Consider the following 14,559-nt stretch of genomic DNA (forward strand, 5'->3'; position numbering starts at 1 on the left):
GTTATTTGCAAAAAATAAAATAACAGAAACATATCAATCGTCCAAATACTAACTGCTTTAAGTTAGCTATTATGTTCAGTTTTACTATTAAGACTGAAGAAACTCAAAGATTATGTTACCAAAAGTTAGATATCTCAACTTTTTTATAAGTCTAAAATGGAATAATTTATTTTCTAAAGAGAAACCATAAACATGAACAGCTAAAGTAACATAATGACCTATACTACCATCTCTTAAAAAGAAAATTCCTTCCCCACAAAAAAAATTTCCCAATTTTGTCATTTAACATCATTTCAAGACCATGAATGTTATTTCTATGGATAAAAGACTAACCAGTTATAAGTTCTTCTAAAAGGAATGTGCAAGTCAGCCACACTTGGCAATTTATGTATTGTGGTTTTGTGGTGGGTGCTACCATTTTCTAAGGATTGAGAAAAGTGCAATAAATCTAAGGTGACATATTATATAATTGACTACCTTGTGTGTATTTTCCTATTCATATCTCATAATTATTTTCCAACATATTAGGGCTTTAAGGTGGAAACAAAGTTACCATTCCATGACACTTCTCACTATCATTTTTGGGCAATCTACCCTGTGCATAAAAATCATCTTTAAAAGAACGTAAGAGCTAAATATGTTAATAAGTTCTTACTTATGGGTAAAAGAAAAGGAGGAGAAAAGCAAATGAAGTGCTTGAAAGAACCAGTTTTCATTTTCTAAACCACAAACATTTTAAATGAAGCAATTAGCTCAATGATATGCGAAAACTGTATTATGGCTGAATGTAACTTTAATAGGAAGATTCAGAGAAAGTTATAAGAAGTTTCACCAACTGACTTCTATGCAGGTTTAGTCCCTTACATTTTTCCTGTTCCTCTCAAATAACTTTGCTCATCTTCTTTCTAATGTCACAGCCCTCAGCCAACATATTCCCAGAGTAGACTGCTGGCCAGTTGCTAGAGAGATGAGTGAGTGAGTGAGATGAGATATGAGAGAGAGAGAGAGAGAGAGAGAGAGAGAGAGAGAGAGAGAGAAACTAACCCTGAGAGTGAATTGAGTTTATGAGTTAAACATAGTATAAATGGATATGCTACTAGTAATAAAGTACTGAGAGTTCTACTTTTCTATCCTTCTACATACAAATGAAAGCATCTAATCTAGAGAAAAACATATATAAAGTGGTGCAAACAAAAATTGTGTGCTATTACCGAAACACCCAAATGTCCATCACAGAGGAATAAATGATTACATAGCTATACTAAGGAACATAATGTGTCTTCTTTTCTCCCTCAGCAAAATAAGAGATCCAATTAATTATATGGAAAATCCTAGAAGACATTACTGATTGAAAAAGATTAAGATGCAGAATTCATGTATAATATGATACTCTGTGAAAAAAGAAAAAGGACAAAAAGATCTATTTAAAGAAAAATATTTGTATGAACCCATAGGAAAGATTCTAAAGGTAGTCTGTAACATTAGTTCCAATTGTGTAATGTTTCAATTTTTGTAGGAAAATATATTTATAAATTACTTGAATAATTAAGCATCAACAACTGAAAGAGTAGAATTAAAGTGAAAGAAAAAAATTTTCCTGTAAGATTAATCTCTATATATTTCCCCACAACACTGCTTGTACTTTGATCTGTGGGACAGGAGAATAAGAGTAGAACAGAATGAGTTATTTGAAAGTAACTATACCTCTCTAACAACAGCTACTTTCAAATAATTCAAAGGGTATGTTATCTATGTTGAAAAGGTTATTGATATGTAGTTAACAGCTGAAGCAATGATCAATTATGAAGATGTTTAAAAGACTGAATTTAAAGTTACATTTTTCTAATGTTTTTATTAGTACATTAGAATTACACATCATAGCTGGGTTCATTTTGACATAATCTTTACATGCATGTAATTTAATTTGCTCCAATTTCAATCCCTGGTGTCTCCTCTTCCCTTCCCCTCCTTCTTCCTCCTATTACCCTTCTCTACTCTGCTGTTTTCCTTTTATTTATTTATTTTTAAATGGTGCTTGATAGCTATACACAAAGGCAGAATTTACTCTAGTATATTTATACATGTACAGTTAAATTTTAAACTAAAATGTTATTTATGGGTTCACATCTTTAGGTCTATGACTAATCATTTCTAAGCTTAGTCTCCTAATTCATGACACACAGTTAAAACAAAAAGCCATGTCTAATTTTTTCACCCCAAGGAACTCAAGGTGAACTTTTTACTCAAGCCCTCAAACTAAATAAGCTTACTTATCCACCAATGCAAGTTTAATTGGTTTAAAGAAATAAGTAGGGAGTAGAAGAAAAAGTAGGTTTATTGTTATAATTAAGTTTAAAAGTTCCTCACTAACCCTTATAATCTATTCACAAAGGTAGATATGACACACCCTCTGGTTCAGCACTTACTATGGGCCAGGTCCTAAAGTAAATGTTTAACATGTACCCTATCAGTTACTTCTCAGTATAGTCCTGTAGTGAGGATTAAAGAGAAATTAGAGGCAAACTCTACACACAATGCAGGACAAACAGAACAATAAATGTCCTTAGTTAGGTATTATTACTGCCTAACACCTAACCTTATTAATTCAACCGTCACTTTACTGTAGTCAGTTTTCCAAAAGATTCAGCGACTTACATGAATTAGTACTAAGAAATCTTTATTGGATTTCCATTGCCTAACAAAATAAATAAGAGTCCAAATTCCTTCACCTGACATTTGAAAATATGTATGACACAGCTCCATCCCCCATCAAATCCCCACTTTCTTCTAAGCATGTTAGATGCTTAGAGAATGTTTTTAGAACATATAACTTAGAATAATTCTTGAAAAACACTCTGCCACACACTCTGAAGAATTCTAACCTTCAAGGCTTGATAGAAACATTACCTTCTTCATGAAGCTGATTCTCTCTGGTACTCTCAAAGTAAATATACAATAGCATATTAGTATTTCTACTATGATGCTTTCATATGAAAGTTGTCCCTCAGAATTCAAAAGGGACTAGTTCCAGGACTCCCCAAGAATACCAGGAACAGCAGATGCTCAATTAACCTTATGAAACTTTATATAAAATAGCAATATACATATGCATACTCTCCTGCATACTTTAAATCATCTCTGGACTACTTATAATACCTATATAACAAATTGTTTTATTAAGAAATAATGACAAGAAAAAAAGTGTACAATCATTGAGGCCTACTTAATTTTTAATCTGCAACTGGTGCAGAACCCAGGGCTGTGGAGGGTCAACTATACTTGTCTATAAGCTCACTGAAAGGATTTATTCATTTCTGTACCCCTACTGTGTCTAGCACAATGTTTTACACACACAATTTACACAAAAAGCTTCACCACTACTGATGGTGAAGACTTGGTATTCATATACAATTCCTTCTTCAATTTCTCAAACATTGGTGATGATCCTGTAAGAACTCTGCTACATGCTCCCTCTCTAGTCCTAATTTAGTACTGAGATGATCAATACTAAAGAGTAAGGTGTCACACAACCAATGATGTAATGCTGACTAGACTGCCAGACACTGAACTCAATACATTAACCAACAAAGGAGAAGGAAACACAGGGAAGGCATGGATAGAATATTAGGATCATTCATTAAATTCACAATTGGGATACAAAATCCCTCCGTTCAATTTTAGGTAATCTCTAACTTAGATGAATTGAACTTTAAAATCAAAAGATATATGTGGTTATCTACCCACAGAATAAATAAAAGTCACATTTTATGGATTGATTGTTTCTAAATCTATACGAATTAGTAAATGTAATAAATGTCCTTAATAGCTAACTGACCTTGGCTCTCTAATCATTCATGAGTAGTTTCCCTCAATTAAAAACCTAAGGTGCTAGGAAACCTCAGTTTTTAGTTTTGTTGTTACATTCTAGGACACACTGTGACTTTCTTATATGGCTTATTTTTAGCAGTCAAGTAAAAAAAACCTAGCAAATATTACTTATACACTTATATCTAAAATATAATTAATTCTTTAGGTAAAAGTACTACAATAAATCATTTGGTTCTATCCAGAAATGTTAGTTTTGATTTCTGAAAAATGTGTTAACTGTATGAAGGCATCAGTAATACAGAACAGTTGAAGATTCTAGGAAGGAGAACTTGTTTCATTCAATGGCCCTGTACTACTTGTACCATATGTAAATCTCTTAAAGGAGGACAGTTGATATTGTTAATGTTTTTTTTTTCAAAGACCAGAGTACTTTTTCAAGTTTACAGGGCTTAACTCTATAGCATTTCAAATTTGTCTTAAACTGTTTTTGCATTAGTTTGCTATTACTAGCAAACGTGTTAAGAAAGAAATACTCAGGCAAAAGTTCCACTAAAGGCAATACTAGTTACATGTTACCTAGATGTTAGGGATGTTATTGTATTTTAAAGCAAGAGGAGTACAAGTTTTGAAAGTAAAGTTGTGGTTATTACAGATTTCGTAGTAAGGCAGTTACACAGGCTAAGCTTGACTGGTGCCATGGACTTTAGCATACCTGGAAATAGAAAAATTCAAATTGTAGCTGTTCTTGGTTGGCCCATTGCCATTTTTGCAGCTTACAAATTTTTAATTAAGTAACTGCAGTGAGCTCATCTCTACTGGATACTTCTTTTCCAGGGCAGGTCCAGGAACTGGGTCTGGAGCCTTGAAAGCAGAAGAGAAACTAGAGTAAACTAGAGGTAGGCAGAATAAGAAACGTGACCAGATAACATTATGAGATCTAAAAGCAGTGAGGTAGCTCCTAAAGGCTCTAACACTAAATATTCTGAAGTGGAAAAGGGGCTTCTAAAATGACAAGTGACCAGAGGAAGTTATTTTCTTTACTGGCATTCTCTTAATCTACCTCTAGTATGGACTCCCAATTCTAGAACTGAACAGTAGTTTTGATGAAATCTCTAAGGGCTTTCAACAATGGCCTGTCCAACAGGCGACCAGATTAACTATAACAGAAAAACAACAAAAATTCATTTTTATTGGTAAAACTGGGATTGTGAAGTCCTCATTTTCAGATGATTTTGCTCTTCCTTTCTGCTATTATATTTCCCATCATTTTCTAACTGTTCCCCTAATTTCCTATTTCAATTCTCAGGGGTTTCTTAAGAAATGCTTTCGATATATCCAAGCAACAAACTCAATTTCAAGTTCCAATTTTTAAAAATACTTGGTAAATCTTAAAGAGGGAGGCAAAGAACAGTTCAAAAGATGTGGTTCTTAACCACATTGGAAATTCTTTTTTCCATTACTAAAATAGATTCACGATTAAAAAAAAAAAAAAAAAAAGTGTTAGACCCATATAAAAACAAACCCCAAAAACAAAGTTGCAACTATAAAGGTTATTAAAAAGGTAGGATATTAAAAAAACGGTAGAATATTGTATTAATTAGATTTCTAGGGTCTGAAAATGATGTACTTATACTTGGTAGGTTGGCACCATTAGGAGTTTTTCTAAGAAACAAACCCCATAGCAGTCAAAATAAATCAACTTCTCTGTTCCTGTCAAATGTAAGAATTATAACAGGACAAAAAAATAGTAAAAAGGTTTCAAAGAACTTACCTCCCTGAATTTCTAGTAACTAGCAATACAACACAGCAAAAATGGAGTACTATTTTGTGGAAAACAAACTTTCCATCTTTTATGATGGCAAACTATAGGTAAGGAATTCTGGAAGAGAAAGTCAGAGACCTCCATTCAAATCTGATATGAATATGGCCCTGGATTAAAAGTCTGCAGAAGTTTCCTTTCTATTAAATGTGTATTTCCGCTCATCTCTCTGAATTGTCATGAAATTTAGCTTAAGTGCATAAAGCACCTAAATAGCCTGGCACATATTAGCTGTCCAATACTTTTTCTGCATTACTCAGGAATGAAATACATTCTTCTGTTCTAAACATGGGTATACTAAACATGGGTATACTTAAGTTTTCATTGCAACAGCTACATACTAAGTCTTAGAGTTTAACTAACTCAATTGCATCACATTCAAGAGATATAACTGATTTATCAACACTGACTTCAGAATAGCTACAAAGCAAGTAAGTGAGACAGTTCAAGTCTGATGGCTGATGATAAACAGACATATTAAAATTTATATTTAGGCTATAAAGAGAATTTGTAGTGAACAAGAAGATATGTAATTCTTCTCCCTCCAAGCAAAGCAGAAAATACTTGTGTCAACATACTTGTTAAAAAGTTATAAATTTGGAATACAGTGCTTTTTAAAATACAAAAAGGCAATCAATACATGATATAACTTAAGTCTTTACATCAGGAAATACTTTAAGGAAAAAAAGAGCTATACATATGGGCAATAATTTTCTTCTTACTGATAGAACAGTGGGTTCCACACAAAATTATTATTTACCAAACATGGTTCAAAGATCAGATTACACCTCCCCTGACATTACAGTGTAATAGAGCAAGTATCACAAGCCACAAGGAATTCTTTTTTTAAAAAATGATTTCTTTACAGTCACGCTAAATGTATTCACTGACAACTTCATTTCAGAAGTTTTTAAAAGTTTACATGGAAGTATCTTATTCAAAAGAGATGGTAAGATTAAACTCCTCAGAAAGAAAAAAAGAAAAAAGTAAACATGAGGAGGTGGAGAATTACCACTTACTAACCCATATAGATAGGCTTTCAGTTTAAAGACCGTAAAGGAAAAGAAAAACACTTCAGAGAAACCATTACTATGCTTTTCAATTTTATAATTAGCCATCATTTTGAAATCTCATTACTCATAGCAATATTTCAGTTTCTTGGCTTTTCCAGATACACAATGTTAACTACAAATAATTAAATCTGCCTCTTCCCTTTCTATAATTACACCTCCTGTTTTGTTTTTTGGTCTAATTACACTGATTAGCATTTCCAAGACAATGTTATGTAATAATAATGTTGGCTGGATCTTTTACAATTCATAACTTTTTAACATGGATTTTTAGAATTTTACTAAATACCAATTCTAGTATTTTGATGTTTCTAGTAACAAAATGCTACCTCCTGATCTGAGATATAAATCATCTTAGGAATATCCCTTTATTCTTATTTTACTAAGAATTCTAAGCAGAAATAAATGTTGAATCCCCCTCTTCCCCTTTTTTGTTTCCCTCAGGATAATCATACCCCCCTCCCATCAATAAGAATTAATTAGATCTATCACTACATTCCTCAAATGAATCCCACTTGGTCACAGTACTATTCTGCTAATGCCATATTAGATTCCACTTAACAATTAAACATTTTTTTTTGCACCAACTTTTGAGAGACTGGTTTGTAGTCTTCTTTTATTCTGTTTTACTATCATGTATGTCAGCTTTATAAAAAGAACCACAAAGTTTACCTTTTCTTCTCTGAGTTCTGAAAGGTATCCAGGGGTTGAAAAGTTTTCAAAAAGTCAATGGTAAAACATCCTGGGTCTGATACTTTTTATAGGAAATGATCTCTTACGAATAAGACGAGCATTATCTGTAAATTAAAACTACACTGAGATTCCATCTCACTCCAGTCAAAATGGCAATTAAATACAAGAAACAGTAAATGTTGGCCAGGATTTGGGGAGAAAGGTATTTTCACACACGCCTGGCGGAACTGCAAATTGGTGCAACCAATTATGGAAAGCAGGTGCAACCACTATGGGAAGCAGTATGGGGATTCCTTAGAAAACTTAGAATGGAACCACCATTTGATCCAGATATCTCACTCTTCAATCTATACCCAAAGGTCTTAAAATCAGCACACTACGGTGATGCAGACACATTAATGTTTATAGCAGCTCAATTTACAATAGCTAAGCTATGGAACCATACTAGGAGACCCTCAACAGATGAATGGATAAAGAAAATGTGGTATATATACATAATTGAAAATTACTTGGCCATAAAGAAACAAGAAATTATGGCATCTGCCTGTAAATGGTGGAACTGGAGGATATCATGCTAAGTGAAATAAGCCAATTCCAAAAGACCAAAGGTCAAATGTTCTTTCTGATATATGAATGCTAACCCACAACAAGGAAGGGTGGGGAGGGGAAGAATAGAAATCTACTGGATTAGACAAAGGGGAATGAAGGGAAGGGAGAGGAAGGGGAATAGGAAGGACTGTAGAATTAATGGTACATAAGTTTCCTATGCTTCTATTTGAATACACAACCAGGTTAACTCTGCATCATATACAACCTTAAGAATAGAATCCTAATTACAATAAGTTATACTCCAAATATGTATAATATGCCAAAATACATTCTACTGTCATGTATACCTAAAAAGAACAACAACAAAAGACTAACATTTTCCTTTATGGCTCCAAACCCTATCAACCCCTCCTCCTTTTACATTTCCTTGAAGAAACCAATATCCTTTCTTTTCAGTTTCCTCCTTTAACCTATGACCACGTAAAAGTTTTATCCATCTTAAACAGTCACACGTGTCAGCGCCCACACACACACACACAGGCTCATACCACAAAGTTTTTCCTTAACCTTAAGTGTGAAAATCATTCAGGAAGTATTTATTCTCAAACCTATTTATTAAACTTTCTGCCCTCTATCTATTCCTAGTCCAGTATGAAATACCAGCGAGTATGGAAGAAACCGCATTAGTAATGTAAGGAATAAATATGTCATGCCAGTTCACCTCTCTTACCACTCACAACTTGCCAAACTTTGTTTTAACCTGCCTTCAAGGTCTCTCCCTTGATAATACTTTTTTCAAATCATCAAATCCAAGAACTTCTTCAGGCTCCTCATTGACCTTTTTTGCAATCACTTAAGTTCACTGAATGTTTTAAGTTTTACTAGGTACTTTCCAACTTACCATGTCATTAGATTTTCCCGAACACCAATGAGGAAGGCTAGGTTCAGACAAACTTTTGCAAGGTTCAGACAATTACTTTTTTTTTTTTTACTGATTATCAAAACTAATAACCAGAGAGTCAAGGGCAGAAATGTGTCTGTGGTTTTCTAACTCTAGGTCCAGGGTTCTTTCCTCTTTATTGTACTAATGTCCTTACTAATAACTTTCTTCTTGAAAACTCCTTTTTTGGTCAACACTGTGCAGTCTCTTTTAGTTTACTACAATACTTATTTCTATGCCTTTCCTTAATGTTTGTTAAAAGGATAGAGGCACAAAGTTATGACATTCATTCTTTCACTGTTCCTCTGGCATTCATCTACATTCAGCATAATCTAAGGAAAATCTCAAAGCTGTAGTTTAAGTGTTCTAATCTACTTGATGAAACATTCAGTATTATAGAATTTGAAATTTAAAAAGACTTTACAGATTTAGTCCAACCTTAATTTATTTAAGAAAAACATAAAAGTTCTCAACATAAATTAGTGTACTATGAACAAGTTTAATAGACAAAATTTGTCTTATTTCTTATAAATCATAAATAAGGACACACATTTATATATAGTAAATACAAAATAATGTATTTAAGAGTAATTATTGAGGTTTGTTTCATTTTTTAAAAGGTTTTCCCTATTTCTAGGAGATATTACTTACATGATAATACCCATATATAAGCCCATTTTTCAGAGTGAATGCAAAAGAAGTACAGAATGGCAAGAGAGTTAAAACTTCCTCAATCCTGGGTATTCATGCATTAACTATCTATATTCCAGATTTCAGAACAAAAGCACACCATTATGTATGCTAATGCTTTCTACCTGAGTTGATGTCCTGACTCAGCCTAAAAAGAGAAACACACAGCACAGACTGCTGCTATGCACACAGAGCAACATCTGCCCACATTAGTGACCACTGCAACTGAATGATGAACACTTCGAAATAAATTCATATTACGATGAACACGGCCACACTAGTGATCTGACATACAGAAGAGGATGTGTTAGAAGCTAAGTACCTCACTCCACTCCCTTTAGTCACTTTTCCAGATTTTGTTCAGTGAGTAGGGTCACAGTCCTCAACCACCAAGGAAGGCCCTTCCATTCACTCACAATCCAGAAACACTTTAAGGTTTCAACATAGAGGCTGCTAGGCTCCTTGTAGGTTGCTAAGAATTAAGAGCTCCTTTTAGAAGGTAATTTTACACTCTAATAACTTTCAAGCTAATTTATCAATGATAAAGAATATGAAAAATATAAAAGGGAATATCAGTGAGGCAAAAATGTTTCCTTAACTGTGCTTATGTTTACTTAAACTCTTCCCAAATTGGCTTCCTTCAACTCTCCAATTTTTTCACTGAAGTAGCAATTTTCTTTTTGGTCTGAAAACTGAAGCTACTTCAACTCTTCTCTTGTCCTTTTTTACCTTTATCCAACTCCTTTAAATCTCAACCATTTTGTAACAGTCTTCAAAACAACTCCGAAGACTCTCCTCACTGGAAATCATAGTCAACTACTTCCATAGCTCTAAAATTTAAAAAATACAGAAGAGATTTTTTTTTTTTCCATGAAGTTTCATGTCAAAACTCATCTGGAAATGGGAAAAAATTGACTTGAGTTGATGTAAAACTATTTATAGGTTGATTTAGCCCACTTACTGTGAGTATTTCCATGTTTCACTGCAGAAATACTAGTATTTAATTATAGGGTGATGTCTCAGATCTTGCTTAGAAGAGTTACATAATACACAACACACATTACCTTTCCAAAATCCAAAAAATTCAACTTATATAGTTTTCTTTTCAAATCTCTTTGAGATTCTACTCCATCTCTATTGCTACCAATCATGCTGTTCCTATCATCCAACATCTAAATTATCAGACATGTGCCTTGGCTCCCTGACCTATTTAGTATACCAAATTAAGAAATGTTCCTCTGTATCTACTTCAAATATTTCACTCAGTTGTGCAAGAATTAAATAAGCTTAAATGGATATATAATATGAGGGCAAGGAGAGTAAATGTGGAATTATGGATGAATTTTGGTTACCTTTTTTAAACCTTAGTTTATCCACAGCTGCGTGCTAAGAAGAGTTCCCCTTCTCTTAAAAACAAACAAACCAAAAAACACTTCTTCAAACTCTAAAACTTCCTAAATTAAGTTTCATTTATTCTGTTAATGGCACAGAAAAATTCATTAGGTTCCTTTCCTGCTTATCACTTCCACTAAAACCCATCAGGCAGGTTTTCAATGCCATTTCCAGTTCGGTTCTACAATAAATCAGGGGTGGTGGGCCCCTTGGGTAGTCTTTCAATTGTATATTTAAATAAAATATATTACCATCACCCCCCCACCAATGATACTAAACCCCAGTTACCTTATTTATGATAGATTAATATGTATATGTTTCTTTATTAACATACAACACAAAAAAACAATCAGGAGTTTTAAAACCATAATTGTAAAGTAGTAATATGCATAAATTACATCTAGAGATGCCACAATGATAGATGTGAAAGTTGTCTGTGCTTTTTCTATTAGCAATAAAGACAAGTACTGCTAATACCACTGTAATCTGCTGCTTAAAACTGTAACAAAAGAATATGCCAAGTTTCAGTTAGAAGTTAACTTTTTTCATCCAAATGCAGACGCCCCCTCCCCCTCCCTCTCCCCTTCCCCTTCTTCTTCTTCTTTGTACTAGGGATTGTACCCAGGGGCACTCTACCATTGAGGTACATCCCCAGTCCTTTTAAAACATTTTTATTTTGAGATAGAGTCCCACTAAATTGCCTAGGCTGGCCTCAAACTTGCAATCCTCCTACATCGCCCTCCCTAGTAGCTGGGATTACAGGTGCATGCCACAACTCAGACCTCTCTCAATCCCATCCTCAGATCCCCTCAGGAACACATAGCCTCGATTAAAATATCTCTACTATATCCACTTACTTTTTTTCCCACCAGTCTTCACACCCTTAGGAATCCAGTCGGGACTGTTTGAACATATTGACATCCCTTTCTTTCTTTAGTACCTACAGCCATTGCTTAGAATATGATTTCTCCCTCTTGATATCAAACTCCTAACTACATCTTGAAAATCTTCAATTTCAGATTCTTCTTGAATCCTTATTCTGCTTCAGCCCACATGGGCTCTATTCCTAGAACTTAACTGTTGTTCCTGTGGGTCATGCTTCAACACTTAAATGAACATTCATTTATTCTCCTACACTTCTACTTCTGTGTCTCTTCAGCCAAGTTACACAATCTCTGGAGAGTAAGCTAGTGCTTAAATATAGGACATTGCTATATATAACACAGGCACATAAAATGTACTCAATAAGTGAAGTGCTCTCAATAAATCAAGTATTGGAAGATCACTTGTTTGGCAACTTCAAATACCAGAAAAACTTATCAAGACAAGGTCAAAAAATCCAGTCAGCAGCTAAAACAAACATTATAAATTAAACTTATAGTTCAACCCTATGAGAACCTAGATGCCCCTACTGATTAAAAATTCGTAAGTTTATTTACTAGGAAGCAATGAATTTCAAGTAATAAATCAGAGGAGGAGTACTAAACTAGGCATAAAACAATGACTCATTCTAAAAGTTTCTGCAAAGCACCTACTACATGCTAGGTGGAGTTCCAGAGTCCACGTAGACAATTCTCACACAACTTAGTGCCAGCCCTGGACTAGAACTTGGGGTTCCTGACTCATTCTGAAGCTTTTTCTATCTTCCAGAAAAGGTTTAGTATGCAAGGAATGAGTGCTTTTCTCTATTTCAGAAAGTAGCAAAGCATATAAAAATTATAAAGAAATAATTTGGAGCTATAAATATCTTTATATAAGTATTTTTAAATCTCTACATAAAATCTATTATTAAACAGATCTGGGGATAAGTTTCAATTATCTTCTGAAGTATTACCTAGTGGTAATAGATGAATGATGTGTTACTTTACTCATTAATATTTGAATCACAAATACATCATAAAGGTTTGTTTTTCTTCAAAGAGTTTTGCCAAGCTACCTTATTTATTTCATATAAAAATGTATCTATCAATATTATCGAAGTAGGATGGAAGTAATGACAGTGGTATATTTATTCTAAGTAATTTTTTCAATATGGTGGGGATAGGGGAAGAGGATGGGAATGTGGGTAAGAAACAAGGAACTGCCCTCCACACATTTCAAGCTCTATTGTGGATTATGACTAAAAAAGTTATTTTTCCTCAAGGGAAGTTATTAGACTAATACCAGTGGAATTCAGACATGAGGGGGAAAGAAAGGGGTGGAACCAGAACAAGCAAAACTAACAGCCTGCCAATAACCATGCTACCAACCTAAATTCATCTTATCTACAAAACTCATTGTCTCCCACCCAAAAAATGCATTTCTGTTCATTATTTTAAGCAGTGTGATTCTGAAACTAGAAAACAGTCATGTCTCCAATTCTTTTACTTTCCACATATAGTCAATGGCAGTTTCAGTGATCACTCCCACAAAAACTCTCTTGTACTCATCCCCTATTCTCCAGTATTCTTGTTCAGGTATCTGTTATCTGGACAAACACAGTACACACAATAATCACTTATTGTATAGTTTATTATACTGTTAAGTCTTTCTGTATTTCATAGTGGTGACAACGTACTAGCTGCGTCAAATGAAAAGTTATAACAAAAATGATCATAAAGTCTTTTTTAATAATTGTGTAACAATTTTTCTATTTATTAATACCTTATACATAGCAAGTGACAGGCAATGGGTCAAGAGATTTGTAACATATTCACTTGTTTTTTGTATTGGATTAAGATATATGTCTATACATGAATATACAGAGACATGCACAAATACACATACACACACACTACAGATATGAAAATCACACTATGCCTTTATAAAGTATCTATTTTGGTATTTAAATCTACACTGAAATAGTAAAGCCTCAGGACATTTTTGTCTTATAAAGTGCATAAATGAAAAGGTATATGAAAATATTTTGTAAGTATAATTACCGTAAGTATTATTACTTATAATTATTGTAAGTATTATTACTGAAGGGAAACCTCGCTTATACTCCTACCATCTACCTGGAAATGGGGAGAAGAACTAGATAGTAGGTAGGCTGATAACAATTCCTTTCTTTTAAAAAGTGCACCAGAAACTTCCTATAAGACATGCAACATATGGACCCAATAAGCCCAGTCTACTATCTGCAATGTGCAATCCATCCAACATGAAAAGTCTTAGCTAAAGTTCAGGTTAATCTACAGAAATCCATTGCCACCTGGGAAAAAATATCAAAAGGCAAAATGTGTGCAGCATTGACTTTGGATTCAGGATGGTGCTATGCATACAGGTGTATATTCTCTAGGAGTGAAATGCTTGTTGGAAAGCATTCAAGGTAACCTGTACTCTATAATCTCAAAAACCATTTACTTTCCAAAACAAACAAGTCTACCAGCTTTAAACTTTGGTAGTCTGCATTCATTCGCTTATGCACAAGTACTTAGTACAGTTCATGTGCTTAGGCATTGTACTAATAATGTAAAAAATGTGCAGTTAGTGGGAAACACTGAAAAGTAAACAGATAATTGTAATACAACTTGGTAAATGCTGCAATGGGGATAAATAATGGTGCTAAAGTATATAAATTACCAGTAAGAAAATAT

General features: G+C 33.7%; 1 protein-coding gene across 4 annotated transcripts in view; it reads right to left on the reverse strand.

Annotated features, from left to right (window-relative positions):
• Positions 1-14,559, reverse strand: part of Tab2 (TGF-beta activated kinase 1 (MAP3K7) binding protein 2) — a 73,519-nt gene that overhangs the window by 43,489 nt on the left and 15,471 nt on the right. For 3 of the 4 annotated variants that reach the window (XM_047558509.1, XM_047558508.1, XM_047558506.1), the window contains exon 2: positions 4,541-4,689. The exons of the other annotated variant lie outside the window; for it this stretch is intronic. The gene's annotated coding sequence lies outside the window, so the exon portion shown is untranslated. The remainder of the gene's footprint in view (positions 1-4,540; positions 4,690-14,559) is intronic. 4 annotated transcript variants of the gene reach the window in all.

The sequence above is a fragment of the Sciurus carolinensis genome, chromosome 7, assembly GCF_902686445.1.
Source record: "Sciurus carolinensis chromosome 7, mSciCar1.2, whole genome shotgun sequence".
NCBI classification, from domain to species: Eukaryota; Metazoa; Chordata; class Mammalia; order Rodentia; family Sciuridae; genus Sciurus; species Sciurus carolinensis.